Genomic DNA, 17,500 nt, shown 5'->3' with positions numbered 1-17,500 from the left:
CTTGTGTTGCGACTGCATCTCAATTTATCAACAATAACCTTATCCTAATTATATTAATTTAATTTTATTTTATGTATGTATGTAAACATTAGACCCTTTAAAAGACATATTAAACTTACCACCTTATCCTATATATTTATCTTGTATGCATGTGTAATCATAGCTTTAAATAGTTTATTAGTTATAATATACGTACTCGCTTCAAATCAAATAACCTAATATTTGATGCTTCCCAGGCATCGTAGGTAATCAAAAGCCCAACTTCACCCCCTTGTCGGCTTGTTCGCGGTAACTTTCTCCATTTCATCCCTACGCTTTTTATCATCTTGAAGTACCCCCTTGAGCAGAAAGAGAGTGTTGCCACTTGAGGGGTGAAATTCTATCCGACGCCATTTCTCCCATTTGCGCTCAATGACGCACCTAAAAGTGTTTGCATCTTTAGGGAACATAGATGCTGGGTGAAGATGCATGCGTAATAAGGTAGATCTACTAGACGTATGCTAGTTTACGCATAAAACATACGTGAATATATATTTCTGTTCAGTAATGGTGGCGAGTGATGTAGGCCTAGTATAACAGTAGTATGTACTCGCACACGACATTTGCATGCATATTCTTACCGCTGAAGTATCCACACACATTCATTCATGTATACCATAGTATACAGTTCTACACCTGCTCTCTCTCTCTCTCTCTCTCTCTCTCTCTCTCTCTCTCTCTCTCTCTCTATATATATATATATATATATATATAATCTATTCTCGAATGTTTTAAGCTGTGTTGTCAGAAGTATTATACATGCTAGTTTACGCATAAAACTCGTGAATATATATTTCTATATCCTCGCGGTTGATGTAGGCCTAGTGTGTACTCGCACACAAAATTTGCATGCATATTTACACCGTTGAAGTATCCACACACTTTCATTCATGTGTATATATATATATATATATATATATATATATATATATATATATATATATATATATATATATATATATATATATATATATATGTGTATATGTATATATTTCTCGAATGATTTGGCTATCTGCTGTCAGAAAGTCTTATACATGGAAATATTAGTCAACCCTATTCCTATCCACCTGGTTACGTCATAACGTTCACTAGCTACTAGATTCAACATTCGGAATCCCTAATAGCCTAATCAAATGAACCGAGGATCTCTGGGATTAGACGAACGCCACCAAAGATTCTTACCGGGGACTCGAACCAGAGACCCTTCTGAGGTGAGCCGGCTGAATAGATACTGTAGTTGAAAGGGCTAGTAGGTACGTAGAAAAGTAGATAAGTAGAGACAAATGGAAACGTTTTTGCAAGTGTAAAGGTACTTAAAACTTTGTGTATCGGAAAGTTTCTTTATTACTTATTTCAATCAACTTTTAGAGTCGGGTCTTTATCTATTCCCTCTGTACACATTAGAGCACAACAGAAGTTCCCTTGCTAAAGTAAATATGAAACTTTTAAGTAATACTGGAATTAGGTTTGGGGTTGGCACGGTCTAGGTATACTACCTAGAGTCCTAGACCGTGGGGAGACCAGGTTATCAAATCTGTTATATCCTAACCTCCATACTGCCGTAATAACTGCCGACAATGATTTACAAGAGAAGTTATACCAAATCTGTATAGAACTGCGTGAATTAATATTAAATTATATAATTACCTTATTAAATTGGAATCTCCAAAACAAGTATGAAAAAGAGAAAATGGGTTTAATGAATCGTAAAAGTTAAGAAATTGCTTTAAAAAGTTACATTAACCAAAGGACCATGTCTTTTATTAGTGTGTGGGTGCAAGCACATATAATCTTAAAATATATTGATATTTCCATTCTGTGGTAATGTTAGTACACAAGAGATTGGAAACTGCACTATCAGAGGCACTATATGTTCAACTGAACCAGTTGATATTGCGCTGTTTCTGCTTAATTCGAGCCTGGGTCACTCTACTAATTATCCGAAGTTTGAACAATGATTCAATTATTATTAGCTATACTGTTCCGTAAGAAATATTATTAGACTAACATCTAATGATCTCTTTCTTAACTTCGGTTTCCTTTGGTAATTTGATAGATGATGGAATTAGAAAATTGATATATTTTCCTTTTAGGTTAAAGTATTTTTTGACAACTGTCTATTAAAAATAAAAAAAAATTTGAAACACATTCCTATTAACAGTAGGGATTGAAATACTCGTCAGCGCAAATTTCCTTTAAAACTAAATGCAAATGTATGGGAAAAAAAAACAAAGTCTATAATTATGAAAGTTGCCACCTAAACCTAAACGGCCCTGGGTGGCCGTGGTTCTAGTCCAGATTGTGATGAGTAGAAAGTTCTTGACGCTAATCGAACGATCGGAACTTGGTCTTGACCAAGGTAAACTTGATTTGCTGATCATAGTTTCACAGCAACATTTGAAGTCTTGTTTATTCTTAGTAGGGCACCAACCACCCGTTGAGATACTACCGCGAGAGGGTTATGGGGTCCTTTTGACTGGCCAGACTAATACATTGGATCCTTTTCTCTGATTACGACTCATTTTCTCATTACCTACACGCAAACACGGAATAATCTGGCTTATTCTTTACAAATTCTCCTCTGTCCTCATACACGTGACAACACATTACCAAACAATTTTCCTTCACTCAAGGGGTTACTGCACTGTAATTGTTCAGTGGCTACTTTCCTCTTGGTAAGTGTAGAAGAGAGACTTTAGCTATGTTAAATTAAGCAGCTGTTCTAGGAGAAGAACACTCTAAAATCAAACCATTGTTCTCTAGTCTGGGGTAGTTTCATAGCCTCTGTACCATGGTCTTCCACTGTCTTGGGTTAGAGTTCTCTTGTTTGAAGGTACAATCGAGCACAGTATTCTATCTTATTTCTCTTCCTCTTGTTTTGATGAAGTTTTTATAGTTTACTGTATATAGATATTTATTTTAATGTTGATACTTTCTTGGAATATTTTACTTTCCTTTTTTCCTTTCCTCAGTGGGCTATTTTACCCGTTGGAGCCCCTGGGCTTATACCATCCTGCTTTTCCAATTATGGTTGTAGCTTAGCAAGTATTAATGATAATAATAATAATAATAATAATATATTTTAGTTAATCCTACCTTATATTGTCATTTTCAGATGCTATACGGTAACAACAGTAATAGGCCTATTACTGGTAGCCTAGAAGTATCAGGATACGCTTCTCTAAGTGGTCTATAGGTACAACCCTTTCGTTTCTTTAAATTATATTTTCATTCTTTATTCTGGCAGGTTTTCGATACTGTAGTTGGTGGCATTTGTCACCTGCATGTAGATACGCACATAACGACAATAATTTATTATTCTAATATGTTGTAATGCAAGATTTAGATGAGAAACAAAGTATTGTAGAACATTTGAAAAATTTAGATCACAGAATTTAATATTCAATATAAATGAAGTAAAAAAAATCATTTTATTTTATTAATATGCTCTTTTACACATAACAGAAAATAAATATGGAAATAATGCAAAACTCGAAAGAAACACAAAATGGATAGAAAAATGACAATCGTATCTCTTTGGAAAGAATTCAATTTAATACTCCTTCTCTATATCTTGATATTTTCACTTGAAAAGTGACGGAGTTTCTCAATGTTGAGAACAATTTCATTGTTCATTGTTCAGATCCTATTTCCTCCTTCTCACATTTATTCTCGTTTTTTATACGGTAGGTTAAAAGACGCTCATGCGAGTGATGCCATCTTGTAGGATGAGCTCTGTCCGACACCAAGGGGTGGAATTTCATACCGAGGAAGGAGCTGCATATGTTGAGACACTTCTTGTTATGTAGGGCAGCCGGGAACTTTAGAAACGTAAGTATAGCCTACATATGCATGTATATATGAATAGATATATATAAATATGTATACAAACTGATAAATAACAAATTAAGCTATTTCTAGCCCACTGCATGACAAAGGCCTAAGGCATGTCTTTATTCATGTCTGGGTTTTAGCCATTTTCATCACCACGCTTGCCATTACGGATTGGTGATGGTGGGAGATTTTAGTCTGATCGCTCACAGCAAATCAACCTAGATATGGTGGCCGTAACTAGTACAGTTTTGCTGATCATGGCGATACACAAAACCTTTCACCACGTTAAGGGGAAGAGAGAGAGAGAGAGAGAGAGAGAGAGAGAGAGAGAGAGAGAGAGATCGGTAGTTTGATGTGAAAGAGTAAAAACTGTGTGATGACTCCACGGCTGTTTTATATCTGTGGAGTGATGGATTAATTTAGCAGATGTAGTTGTGAAGTAGCGGTCTGAAGAAAATTAGCTATTAATAGAATGTGAATCTGTTTGCTAATGACGCAGCCCTAATTACATATAATAAATCAACATTGCAGAATAGTGAAAGCAGATGAAAGTATTTGGAAATCAAATAATAAGAATGTATAATTCTGAAGGTTATCGGAAATCAGGAAGTATAGAAGTTTAGACGTATAATTAATTAAAAGCAAATGTAGCTTTTGAGAGAATATGCGAGTTGTTGAAGAGACAAATAAGGTAGTAGGGTAAGTTCAGAGGTTTGGTGGGAATGAATTAAGGATTTGCTGAGGCAGCTATACCTTGTGGAAGTAGGCTACAATTGGATGTTGAATGCTAACGAAATAGAAAAGATTAAATCTATCCGCGTGAACAGTTTCTTTTTTATGCTGTGTACGACGATCCAAAATGGTGAGAAACATGCCAATTGGAAAAGTCCCTGCTAGACGTCCCGCTCATGCTCGATAGTGTCTTGTAATGATGCATCATTACCGGCCTTGTGAGCAAAGGTGGTGTGTTTGGGGAGCCTATAGGTCTACCCACTTTGTCATCAGCAGCCATTGCCTGGCCCTCTCTGGTCCTAGCTTGAGTGGAAGGCGGATTGGGCGCTTCTTGTGTATATATGGTCAGTCTAGGGCATTGCCACTGTCCATTGCCTCAGTCATTCATGAGTGACCTTTAAATGTTGAAAAGGTCCGTGTAATTAATTGGACGAATCTTTGCTTCGATAAGGTGTGGACATTAGGAAGAATTTGAGTAATATGGGCTGCGAAAGGGTTTAACACTGAACGTTAGGAAGGAAAGGCATAGGAATATCGGATAGGTCTATACAGTATAGTGCGGTTGATATATTGAACAGGAGTTCTTTAATAATCTGGTAGCGTAATAAAGACAGGTGAATAATGCATTACACGTAGAATTTCTTAGACACGCTGCTGTTGATAATTCTGTGTATGTTTTTTAATAAGTTTGTTTGAATATTAAATCTACTTTTTGTAAGGGGAATAGCCTTAGTGTTTAATGAATAAGCTATTCTTTGTACATTTCTCATGAAACTACAGTTTCCCTTAACTTTTCTTATTCTCTGTGTACGCGACTCGTCAAAACGATGACTAAATATTTAGATACGCACTTAAACGACCGCGCGCGCACACAGAGATTTGAGCCATCCCACCCTCCCCCTTTCTCAACTACCACACGGCAGTTTCGGTTTTAGTGTACATATCAGGGTAACCCCCTCTTACCAGGGTATAACTACCCCTTCTCCCCTCTGTCAGAGGGAATGGGAGAGACGGTAGTTACACGTCTGACAATGCCGCTCAGCATGACAGGAAAGAATATGTACGTTCATACATACACACACACACTAATATATATATATATATATATATATATATATATATATATATATATATATATATATATATATATATATATATATCCACTTCTTATTATAAAGAGAAATTCCCCCTCAAATATAGTCTTAATCAGTTTACTCTTCCCCCAGTTTAAAAATCATCTAACAAAAGTTTTAAAGTTTTCCAACAGTAGTGTAATCTTTCCTATTGATTTTAATATTTAACAATAAATAACCAATACAGTCCATTTACCGAGATGAAAAACCCTTTCACTTTCCCTCTCCAATGTAGAGTACGTTCACTTTCATATTCTTTTTAACTTCACAATCTCCTGATCACTCTTTAAACGATAATGAACGTGTTGTCAGGAGCTTCCCGACCAACGCCGTCATATTTGTAAACATGTTTCTGAAACCTGTTACTTCCAACATTAAGACTTCTTGGTTAAATAGCATCTTGGTGGTTTGTAGTTTGCTTTCTCTCTCTCTCTCTCTCTCTCTCTCTCTCTCTCTCTCTCTCTCTCTCTCTCTCTCTCTCTCTCTCTCTCTCTGTGGATTAGTGAACAGTAATACGGCAAAGGAATATAAGACTAAGGTAGACAAAATCATGTAAACTTTAAAAAACAAACATTCGCTTTAACCCAAGGCAAAATATAATGGAGTCTCCGCGGATGGACCAATAAGTCTCTGAGACATCTCAAATCCTTGTAACTCTCTCTCTCTCTCTCTCTCTCTCTCTCTCTCTCTCTCTCTCTCTCTCTCTCTCTCTCTCTCTCAGTGGATGTAATGAACAGTAATACGGTAAGGGAATATAAGAATAAGGTAGACAAATTCATGTAAACTTTAAAAAACAAACATTCGCTTTAACCTAGGGCAAAATATAATGTGGTCTCCGCGGATGGACATCTAAAATCCTTGTAACTCTCTCTCTCTCTCTCTCTCTCTCTCTCTCTCTCTCTCTCTCTCTCTCTCATATCCATTGCCAAAAGAGCAGAGTACTCTTACGGAATTTAGCATAGTCTTAACTAGACACTAGCGCAACCTAATGTGAAATTCTTATATACCTTCGGGGCAAAATGGTTAACTCATATATGCAATATTTGCCATTGCCTCTTTACAAGACTAATTGATTTGGAAGAACCAGAATATTAGAAGAAAAAAAATTATGAAATATTACATCATAACACCCCGGAGGACATTCAGTTCCAGGAAAAATAATGATTATGATCATATTGATTGAGAATCTTTTGGCATGTGTATCTTTCCAAGTAGAGCTTGATGCGAACGTGCATTCATCAAGCCTACTGTGCATATTTAGCATGCACCTTAATTCCACACACACACACACACACACATATATGTACATACAGATATATATATATTATATATATATATATATATATAATGTATGGATATATATATATATATATATATATATATATATATATATATATATATATGCATGGATGTATATATATATATATATATATATATATTTTATACATATATATATATATATTTTTGGGCTCAAGCCATGTCGTCCTGATGGAAGTTCCTATAGGGTAGCTTCCTAGGGTATATTACAACTACGGCGATATTCCCAGAGAATTTACCTTAAGGTACCAGAATTCTAACTCCTGGAGCGAGTATCCCTCGTGAAAGGGATATCGCGACATATCAGAGGACGTATTCTAGACACGTCACATGGCAATCTACAACCTGGACAGAGATTTCGTCTCGTAGGAGGTGATTGACGAGATACGAATTCGGGAAAGAAAAAGGGGAGCCGCTCCCAAGGCTTCCCTATCCCCCGATTCGTATGCGTTCCTGGCGCCAATCCTGGCGCCATCGGTATTCTTTTTTGCGTAGCTTAACAACTCGGTGTTTTTTCCTGTTTTTCTCGCAAATCTTGGATTTATTCGACTTTTCATGGCTTCTTCGTCTTCGTCGGCCTCTGATAAGTTGAGTATAGTGTCTGTTATGTATAAATGTAGGCTCTTGGTAAAATTTTGAGTGGTTAATAGGATTAATCTTTGATACAAGAGCCGTAGCCTACCAGAGGTGTCCTGGACACTGTCGCTCGCTAGGTATAAATTAGTTAGTCAGAGCGACATTCCTGGTTGTTTTGCTTTAATAAATTTTAGCTATTTAGCATTACATAGGATTTCCTTTCGTGCTTAGTATTATTTGGCGAAGTATTCGCCATTCTGGCCTAAGCTAGGCCATGTAGCCTAGTCGTTTGGTCCTAGTACTTCATGCATGATTTTGGTTTTTCCGAGTGTAATTAAAATTTTATTGAAGCTTTAGGCTATATTTTATACATTTTAGACTGTGTGGAATATTTCCAAGATTGTATACGTGTGAGTTTCGGTGAATTAGGTAATCGATTCTCTTGGTGCCTAGGCAAATTGCTTATGGAGCCTTAGTATACTTTATCATACTCCCCGGTTGCTTTCTTTTCTTCGGAGAAGGTATGCAATCCCTTTCCCTCTGTTTAAGCCTTGGGCTTATCCCTAAGTGGTTTTTTCCGAATTTATTTTCGATAAAACTATACTAGGGTGTTACTGTACCTTCCTGTTCCTGTAGTTATGGTTCAAGAGGGACAGAATAACAGAGTTTTTAGTCTGAGTATGTGTTGTCTGGCTTGGGGCAGAGTCCCCCTCGCTGACCTAACATATACAAAGGGAGCTTAGCTCCCTTAGGTCACTACCGAAGGTTTCTGTAGTTATGATTCCTTCTTTTGTGATCGACCAGACTAAGTCCTGTTGCTGTTCTCGGGGGAGGATAAGTTCTTCCCTTGGGAGTAGCAACGCCTTTCTTGCTTTGGTGCTCTGGAAGCTGGCAAGTATTGCTGGCCTTTTCCCTTAGATCTCCCTTAGGCTAAGATAAGTTTCTTGGCTGTGGGTGATCTGTCACTAAAGCAAGGTTGGCAGGACCCTCTTGTCCCTTCCCCCCTCTATCTCCGTAATGGCCTAGCCATTACTGTACTGTACCTTGCCGGCCGGCAGAGCTGGCCGGCAGGGGTCTTACTGTACTGTACGTCGTTCTACTTCTGGACCTAGTATAGGTTGGGATGTGGAATTGACTCAGCCCATTGCCGGCCGGCAGAGCTGCTGGCCGGCAAGGGTCTTATGTTTTCGAGTGCTGCCCGGACCTCTCTTGGTCCCTCATCCATGCCTGCCGGCAGAGCCGGACGGCATTGGTCAAGGAAGCCTGAATTAGTTTCTCCCCTTCCTTATATGCACTCTTTCGGTTGCCGGGCTTGGAGGTAGTGTACACTCTTATCCCGGCATCCATTCTATTTTCTTCTAGTGCTGTACCTGTCCCGGCTGCCGGATGAGGCCGGCTGCCGGCCTCATAGGCCGGCAGCCGGGCAGGTGTAGTTCTCTGGTTCTTTTGCTGCCGGCTGGCATCGGTCTTGTACCTTTGCCAGCCGGCTTATGTCAGTCCTTGTCTGCCGGTCACCAAGAGTGTGGCCGGCAGCTGGGTACTACCTTGTGTAGTTGCTGGCCGGCAGCCAATGCCGGCCAACACTGGCTGTTACCGGCCGGCAGTTGCTGCCGACCGGCACAGGCATTTGAACCAGAGTGCTGCCGCCCTATAGCTGTTAAGTAGTATACTTTAAAGCTAGTTGTGGTGTGTGCCGGCCGGCAAAGGCAGGCCGGCACACATCCCCCTATACTGTACTAGTATTCTTCTGTATAGCATATACAGTAAGAAGAAAACTATAGTAAAGGTTTTGGTACAGCACTGTATCTTCTAACACTATTGTGTTTTCTTGCACATCCCTTTGCTGTTGCCCTCAGATAGGAAGCAGAGTTCTTCCCTGTCTATTATCCAGGATTTTAAAATCAATGCTTAGGTGTGAGCTCCACCTGTTTCCTCTGGAAACCTTGCATTGGTTACTCTAGAAGAGATAAACCATTTTTGATTTTATTATCTGGAAGGCTGCAACAATGGGTTGCGAGGGAAACACAAGTGTGTGTCTTTCCTTTCTGAATTGTTATGCTATACTATGCATATCCAGTGATACAATAGTTCACTTGATACTCATGGAAATTTCTTCTCTTTACAGAAGGACACTCCGAAGTGGGGAAGTGCTTTCTGCAATGTCAGCAGCAAGAACCTCTGCGGACATGAGTTTTGTAGGAGACACGCAGCATACGCTGTCTCCAAGGATGATCTCTGGTATTGGGACCCTCAGGTATGTACTGTGTGCACTAACCTGATTAATGAGACATTTAAATAGCTAGGAAGAAGCTTCGTACCTGGGTAAGGGGCTTCCAAAAGAACACTTCTGGCCCTTATCTTCCAAGTGAGAAGATGAGGGCGTATCTTTTCCCTAAGGCATCAGCTGATGCAGTGATTCCCCAGCCTCAAGAGGAGATCCCCTAAGTTCAGATCCAGGTGGATGCTGAAGTCGTGGTCGCGATGCAAGACATCCAGCTAAATGACAGGATATCTGATGTGGACGGGTGTCAGGAGGAAGACCTCCTGGCAGAAGCCCAGGATGAAGTTCAAGCCCCTCTACATCAGCCGGTCTCCCAGTAGAGCTGGGACAGGCCCTCTCTTCTATTGTTGGAATGATCCAACAAATGCAGAAGGAGAATCAGGAGTAGGTGGCTGCAATGGAACTGCGAATGCAGTGCCTTGCAGAATCACATGGGCCCCAGAAAAAGCTCAATGTGAAAGACCTTCCCTTGTGCTCAGATGCTAACCCATGGAGGTATGCTGAGCACATGCCGATGACGACTGGAAAGATCGTCATCTCGGATAAGCTGGGCTCAGTTCCCCTGGAGGGTGGAATTCTGGCCCAGCAAGGCATCATATCCGGACTGTTATGTCCGGCTGAGGAAGGAACCAGCTTCAAAGGAGGAGACAGAGCCGAAGGAGGTCATAGTGATGGACCATGCTAAGGCTCAAGCTCTACTTTCATCCTCGATGAAAGAGAGGGGCTTCTCTAACTCAAAGGTAGCTGCATTGAATAGGAAGCTCCCTTCCTTTGTGTCCTCGCCTACTAGAGCCTTCCCCCTTTTACAGAAAGGGTTTCTGGCTGTACTAAAAGCAATCGAGGCCGGCAACTCTTGCCCCTCCCTAGAGGAGTGTAAACCCTTGTCGCTGGCCCTGCCTATGGACCACAAAGACTGGAAGGACGTCCATCTTACGTTCTCAGTGGGAAAGTTGGAGGCTGATATTGCCGGACGTCAGTTCGGCAAGGACCTCCCTAAGCTGTCTGACTTTCTTTTGAGAAGTGAGTTCGATACAAAAGAAAGACTGACTGCCTCAATGTCTCTTCAGACTACTCTCGAGACGATGGCAAGTGACCCCAAGGTCCATGAAATGTTCATGGTAGTGGCCAAGCCTCATCTGGCCACAGTGACGAAGGACCTTTATGGCTTCGTCAAGGCAAGGAGAGCTTGTAGGGAGTTCGTGTTTACCTCGGCTACGGTGAGGCACGAGCTAAAGAAACTAATCTCCTCCAACATTTGGGGAAAAGACCTTTTTCCCTACCGACTTGGTCAAAGAAGTTTTTGATAAAGCCGCCTTGGAGAATAGAAACCTTCTCCAGAAGTGGGGCCTGGCTATCAAAAGAAAGTCTTCCCCGGATGAGGGTCCTCAACCAAAGAGGAAGACTATGAGGACTAGGCTACCGTCTCGGCCAGCCAAGCCTCTTAGACAGCAACAGCAACTGCAATTGCCATTGCCCCCAGTGCCCCAGATCGTGGCGCAAACCCCGACCACCTTTCAGTGGGTACCCCAGGCCGTGTCGACACAGTCCACGGCATTCACCCCAGCGTTCGAAGGGCAGTCTACTTCCTTTCGAGCAAAGCCTAGAGGAGCAGCCAGAGGCTCGTCTAGACGCCCCTCAAGGGGAAGGGGATTCAGGGGTGGTCGTGGTCAGGAATGCAAGACCTCAGGACGGCAGTCCAAGTGAGGTGATACCGGTAGGAGGGAGACTTCTGAAATTTCGGGATCGGTGGACCTTCGATCCCTGGGCCCACAGCCTACTCAAGAATGGACTGGGCGGGAGCTGGTACAGCACTCCACCCCCGTACCTTCGGTTTTTCCAACACTCCACCCCCGTTATGGAGGAGTACGTTCAAGAACGGTTGGAGAAAAAGGGTGAAGCCCATCAATTTCTAAGGGAGGCTGTTTTGTGTTCCCAAGAAAGACTCGGAAAAGCTCAGAGTCATTCTGGACTTGTCGCCACTTAACAAGTTCATAGTGAATTGCAAATTCAAAATGCTAACACTGCAACACATAAGGACCTTACTGCCCAAGAGGGCATATTCCGTCTCTATAGACTTGTCAGACGCCTACTGGCACATTCCAATTAGCCATCGACTCTCCCCCTACCTAGGGTTCAGGCTACAACGAAGACTATACGCCTTCGGAGCCATGCCATTCGGGCTAAACATAGCCCCAAGGATTTTTACGAAGCTTGCGAGCGTAGCTCTCAAACAATTTCGCCTAAAGGGAATTCAGGTAGTAGCCTACCTGGACGACTGGTTGGTGTGGGCAGCATCCGAGACAGAATGCTTGCAAGCTTCCAGTCAAGTGATCCAGTTCCTAGAGTACCTAGGCTTCAAGATCAACAGAAAAAGTCTCGACTTTCTCCATCTCAAAAGTTCCAGTGGCTAAGATCCACTGGGACCTTTTGTCACACCGTTTCTCCACCCCGGCGAAGAAAAGGAAGGAGATAGCGGGTTCTGTCAAGAGACTTCAAGATTCCGAAAGGATATCAAGACACGAGCAGGAGAGAGTACTGTGCTCTCTCCAGTTTGCTTCGGTGACAGACCCAGTGCTAAGAGCACAGCTAAAGGATGCAATCGGAGTTTGGAGAAGTTATGCATCAAACGCGTGAAGAGATCTGAGAAGACCAGCCGCTTCGGCTAAGTACTCTTCTCAGGCCTTGGTCCCAAGCCAGACATCTAAAGAAGTCAGGTTCTTCTTCAGCCACCTCCCCCGTCGGTGACGATTCACTCAGACGCCTCAAAGGAGGGATGGGGAGGTCACTCTCATCGGAAAAATGTCCAGGGGACTTGGTCCAGGCTATTCAAGACCTTTCTCATAAAACTTTCTAGAAGCTAGGGCAGTGCTCCTTACCTTAAAGAAAGTCTCCCCGCGTCATTCGTTCCACATAAAGTGGTAATAGACAGCGAGGTAGTTGTAAGATACTTGAATCGACAAGGATCGAGGTCACCACCTCTCAACCAGGTGATGTTGGCCGTCTTCCGATTGGCGGAAAAGAAGAAGTGGTACCTGTCGGCAGTTCACCTTCAAGGAGTCCGCAATGTGACAGCGGACGCTCTATCCAGGTTCACACCGATAGAGTCGGAATGGTCCTTAGACGCAGGATCATTCTCCTTCATTCTGAATCAGTCCCAGAACTGCAGATAGACCTCTTTGCGACGAAAGACAACAAGAAGTTGCCCCTGTACGTGCCCCGTACGAGGACCCCTTAGCGGAAGCAGTGGACGCGATGTCCCTCGACTGGAACAGATGGTCCAAGATTTATCTGTTCCCTCCTCACAACCTTCTGTTGAGGGTCCTCAACAAACTGAGATCCTTCAAAGGGTAGCGGCAATAGTGGCCCACAAGTGGCCGAACAGCGTGTGGTTCCTCCTGGCATTGGAACTGTAGCTGAAGTTTGTACCACTACCAGATCCAGTTCTGACCCAGCGAGTCCAGAAGTCAACTGTCTGCGCTTCATTACAGAAAACCCGGACCCTGCAGTTCATGATTTTCTCTCCCTAGCGGTGAGAAAGCGTTTCGGGATTTCGAAAGCCAGTATAGACTTCCTTGAGGAATATAAATGCAAATCTACTAGAAGGCAATATGAGTCATCTTGGAGAAAATGGGTGGCCTTTTGTCAAAGCGAAGATTCCGCTGGAGATCTTGACAGACTTCTGCTTATCTTTTTTCCCCACCTCCATGGTCAAGGGTTGGCAGCGAACACGATTTCAGCGTGTAAGTCTGCTTTGACAAGACCCATTCTATATGCCTTCCAGGTCGACCTAGGTAACGAGATCTTTAATAAAGTCCCGAAAGCCTGTGCTAGGCTCAGACCTTCAGCACCTCCAAAGCCCATTTCATGGTCTTTAGACAAGTTCTTCATTTCGCTTCTCTGTTGAGCAATGAAGAGTGTGCGTTAAAGGATTTGACACAAAAAGTTATTTTCCTATTTTGCACTCGCGTCCGGGGCCAGGGTTAGTGAGATTGTAGCCTCTCGAGAGAGGCAGGTCGTGTTCAGTTCCTGGATGGGGAAGAACTGAACCTGTTTCCGGATCCTACGTTTCTCGCCAAGAATGAGTTACCCACCAACAGGTGGGGTCCCTGGAGAATCTGCCCTCTGAAAGAAGATACATCTCTATGTCCAGTAGAATGCCTAAAGGTCTATCTTCATAGAACTTCAGACTTCAAGGGTGGTCAACTATTCAGGGGAGAAACCTCAGGCTCAAATTTATCTCTGAATCAACTCAGAGCGAAAATCACATATTTTATTCGCAGAGCGGATCCTGACAATACACCCGCAGGTCACGATCCGAGGAAAGTTGCCTCATTCTTAAATTTCTTTAATTGTATGGATTTTGAACATCTCCGTTCATACACTGGCTGGAAGTCTTCCAGAGTGTTCTTTCGCTACTATGCGAAGCAAGTAGAGGAACTAAAAGAGATCTGTGGTAGCAGTGGGTCGCGGTGTTAACCCTACTGTTTAACTCTGCGAGGAACAGTGGTCTTAATTGGGACGATTAATTCCAGGGTGAGTGTGTAGTTACATACTGTACTACAAACTAAGTGAGGGCACTGTGTTGCCCATCCAGACTGTTCCATTTCCGAAGGTGAACCTAGCATAAGTGCAGACATGTGTGCCGAGCATTTCTAACGCTAATGTCATTGATTTGTAATACAAGCTTTTATGACTTTGATACCTCGGTATCTTAAAAGTGGCATCTAATGTTTTTTCTTTCAGACAAACAATTTCTGTTTACTATCATACTTATGCTTAAAGTTTTGGGTTATCCTCTTCTTATATATATATATATATATATATATATATATATATAATTGTGGTTAACCTGTCTATTTATTGCCTGTCAATAATCTGGTTCTTGAGAACCTTGCGTCTCCTTCACCTGTGTCAATTTATTGGTATAATTGAGCATTCATTCTATGTACCTTATCTGGGATAATTCTAATAGAATTGTTCCTTTATGCAAGCTATGTTGCATTGGTTTTCCTCCTATGCGGATATAAAACCTTTGTCCAATACAAGTATTGTGCGGAAAACTGGTCGATATTTCATATTGACGCAGTGGTCCTTTACAAACTATGCTTTACTTAATATAGGGCGAGACCACTATATTAGCTTGCCTGGTATTCATACATAGATATATGTACTCTTCGAGACTTTTCCAGAGTCTAGTAGGACTCTTCCCTGTAGGGGGCAGGAAGCTCTAACATAGTTTATAGTTAGTTGAAAAGATGTATAACGGTAACATCTTAGGTCTCTAGGTCTAGTCGACCGTGAAAAAATTACCTCCGGGGAGTACGGCACGTTCTGAGAATCCACAGATACAGTAATGCTCTGGTACACTTCCATCAGGACGACATGGCTTGAGCCCTAAAAACGGATTTTGAGCTTAGCGAAAAATCTATTTTTGGGTGAGATGGCCATGTCGTCCTGATGGACCCGCCCTTGCCTTTCTAAGAAAGGGCTGTAGGACCCCTCCCTACATACAGTATCTGTAGCACCTCGTGTACGCTACAAGGAATACAGATGGCGCCAGGATTGGCGCCAGGCACGCATACGAATCGGGGGATAGGGAAGCCTTGGGAGCGGCTCCCCTTTTTCTTTCCCGAATTCGTATCTCGTCAATCACCTCCTACGAGACGAAATCTCTGTCCAGGTTGTAGATTGCCATGTGACGTGTCTAGAATACGTCCTCTGATATGTCGCGATATCCCTTTCACGAGGGATACTCGCCCCAGGAGTTAGAATTCTGGTACCTTAAGGTAAATTCTCTGGGAATATCGCCGTAGTTGTAATATACCCTAGGAAGCTACCCTATAGGAACTTCCATCAGGACGACATGGCCATCTCACCCAAAAATAGATTTTTCGCTTCGCTCAAAATCCGTTATATATATATATATATATATATATATATATATATATACTGTATATATATATATATATATATATATAATTTCTTCATTTCTTTGCATCATTTCCCACTTCTATGTGGGTCGCTGTTACTGACTGCTACCATGTTTCTGCTCCATGTATCGAAGCTCTTCCTTTTAACCTTTAAGTCGAATCTGCGGCCCTGCAAGACTTGCCATCTTTCTTTAATCTCTCCATCCAGGCTGCTTTCCGTATTATTTCTACCTCAAAATTAATATTATCAGTTGCTGTTGAACAAATAGACCAAAAATTTTCTTTGTTCAGCCTTGCCTATTCCATACTTATCTTGGAGGTAAGATCTTCATTTAAGGCTTAATTATTTAGTCTTCTTTTTACTAATCTTAAATCTTGTCTTCCAGTACTTTCCTCCATTGCTCTAGCTTTGCTTACACTACCCCTCTGTTGGTGCTACATAACACAATGTCTCAACAAACAACATGCAACAGGGTAGTAGATCTCTTATTCCTTAAGATGGCATATCCATAATCAGGTATGAAAATATTGATTGATAAGTATTACATATCTGGCATCATAAAAAAAATAGATATGGATGGACTTGAAGTAGATCCCTAATGTTAGCCAACTTTAGTTGGTGACCATTCTGTTAACCCATTACTGCGGTTTTGCTCCGTACTGGACAAACCTCACCTACTTCTCCCGTGTTCCCTTTACTCGTAAATATACACCTTCCATATCAACCCTTTTCTGCATTTATCCGTTTTTCTTGTCATCTGTTGAAGGGCGAACACTTCACCTGTAGTTCCTCTTCCTGGCATAAAACTAGACAATTCTACACCTAAATATGTTTCTTTCCTAATTCTTTGATCATTTATCCTTTCGCAGATGTTCATAGGTGTTGAGATATATACTTTATTCCTTTCTGCATTTCTCGATTTTTCCCATCATCTGTCTAAGGGCAAACACTTATCTGTCGTTCCTCTTCCTGGCATAAAACGAAACTGTTCTACACCTAAATATGTTTCTTCCTAATTCTTTGATCAACTATTCCTTCCCAGATTTTCATTTTGTGAGATATAAACTTTATTCCTCTAGTTTGCAAATTCCTGAATGTTACCCTCGACTTTATAGATAGGCACAGAACATCTTTCTCTGCATTTTCTTTGCTAGGTCCCACAGCATTTCTATCCCTTTCTTCACACAGGCTCTCCCAGGCTTCGGCCGGAATTCCATTTGGTCCAATAGCTTTACATATTTACTTTTTCTGCAGTGCCTTCTTTGCCTCCATGCTGCTATGTGTCACACCAAAGTTCTTAAATTAATGTTCAAAGCATTTTCTAGCATTTTTTCATTTAAGTTAACAAGTGTTCATAATACCTCCACTTCTTCTTTACCTTATCCCTGTTCCATATAACCCTCTATTTTCTTCCTTTAATCTGTTTTAAATGGGATTAGTCTTAAGGTGTTCTTGTCCCTCGACTTAGCAATTCTGCGAATGTTTTCACTTGCCCGCAGGTGCTTCAGCTGTTCGTACATATCTTCTAAATACTCTTCCCTTCTCTTATCTCTTATGTCTTTATTAACCTTCCTTATCTTCTTGCTGTCCAAAATCATCCCATATATCTTATGCATCTCCCTTAGCTTTTCACCACCTCTTTCACTTCATCATTCCA

At 41.5% G+C, this 17,500-nt stretch overlaps 2 protein-coding genes and 1 long non-coding RNA gene across 7 annotated transcripts in view; 2 read left to right on the top strand and 1 right to left on the bottom strand.

The window, feature by feature from the left end:
- The window catches only part of LOC137617241 (glutamate-gated chloride channel-like), a 959,538-nt gene that overhangs the window by 691,505 nt on the left and 250,533 nt on the right, over positions 1-17,500 (top strand). The window lies entirely within an intron of this gene.
- Positions 1-17,500, top strand: part of LOC137617245 (uncharacterized) — a 109,882-nt gene that overhangs the window by 54,174 nt on the left and 38,208 nt on the right. Inside the window, exon 2 of the long non-coding RNA XR_011039593.1 lies at positions 3,730-3,870. This is a non-coding gene — a long non-coding RNA (uncharacterized lncRNA). The remainder of the gene's footprint in view (positions 1-3,729; positions 3,871-17,500) is intronic.
- Positions 1-17,500, bottom strand: part of LOC137617244 (angiotensin-converting enzyme-like) — an 85,363-nt gene that overhangs the window by 53,190 nt on the left and 14,673 nt on the right. The gene's annotated exons all lie outside the window — the stretch shown is intronic.

Source organism: Palaemon carinicauda, chromosome 23, assembly GCF_036898095.1.
Source record: "Palaemon carinicauda isolate YSFRI2023 chromosome 23, ASM3689809v2, whole genome shotgun sequence".
NCBI classification, from domain to species: Eukaryota; Metazoa; Arthropoda; class Malacostraca; order Decapoda; family Palaemonidae; genus Palaemon; species Palaemon carinicauda.
The sequence above is the reverse complement of the archived record's forward strand: the minus strand, read 5'-3'. Positions and strand labels throughout refer to the sequence as shown.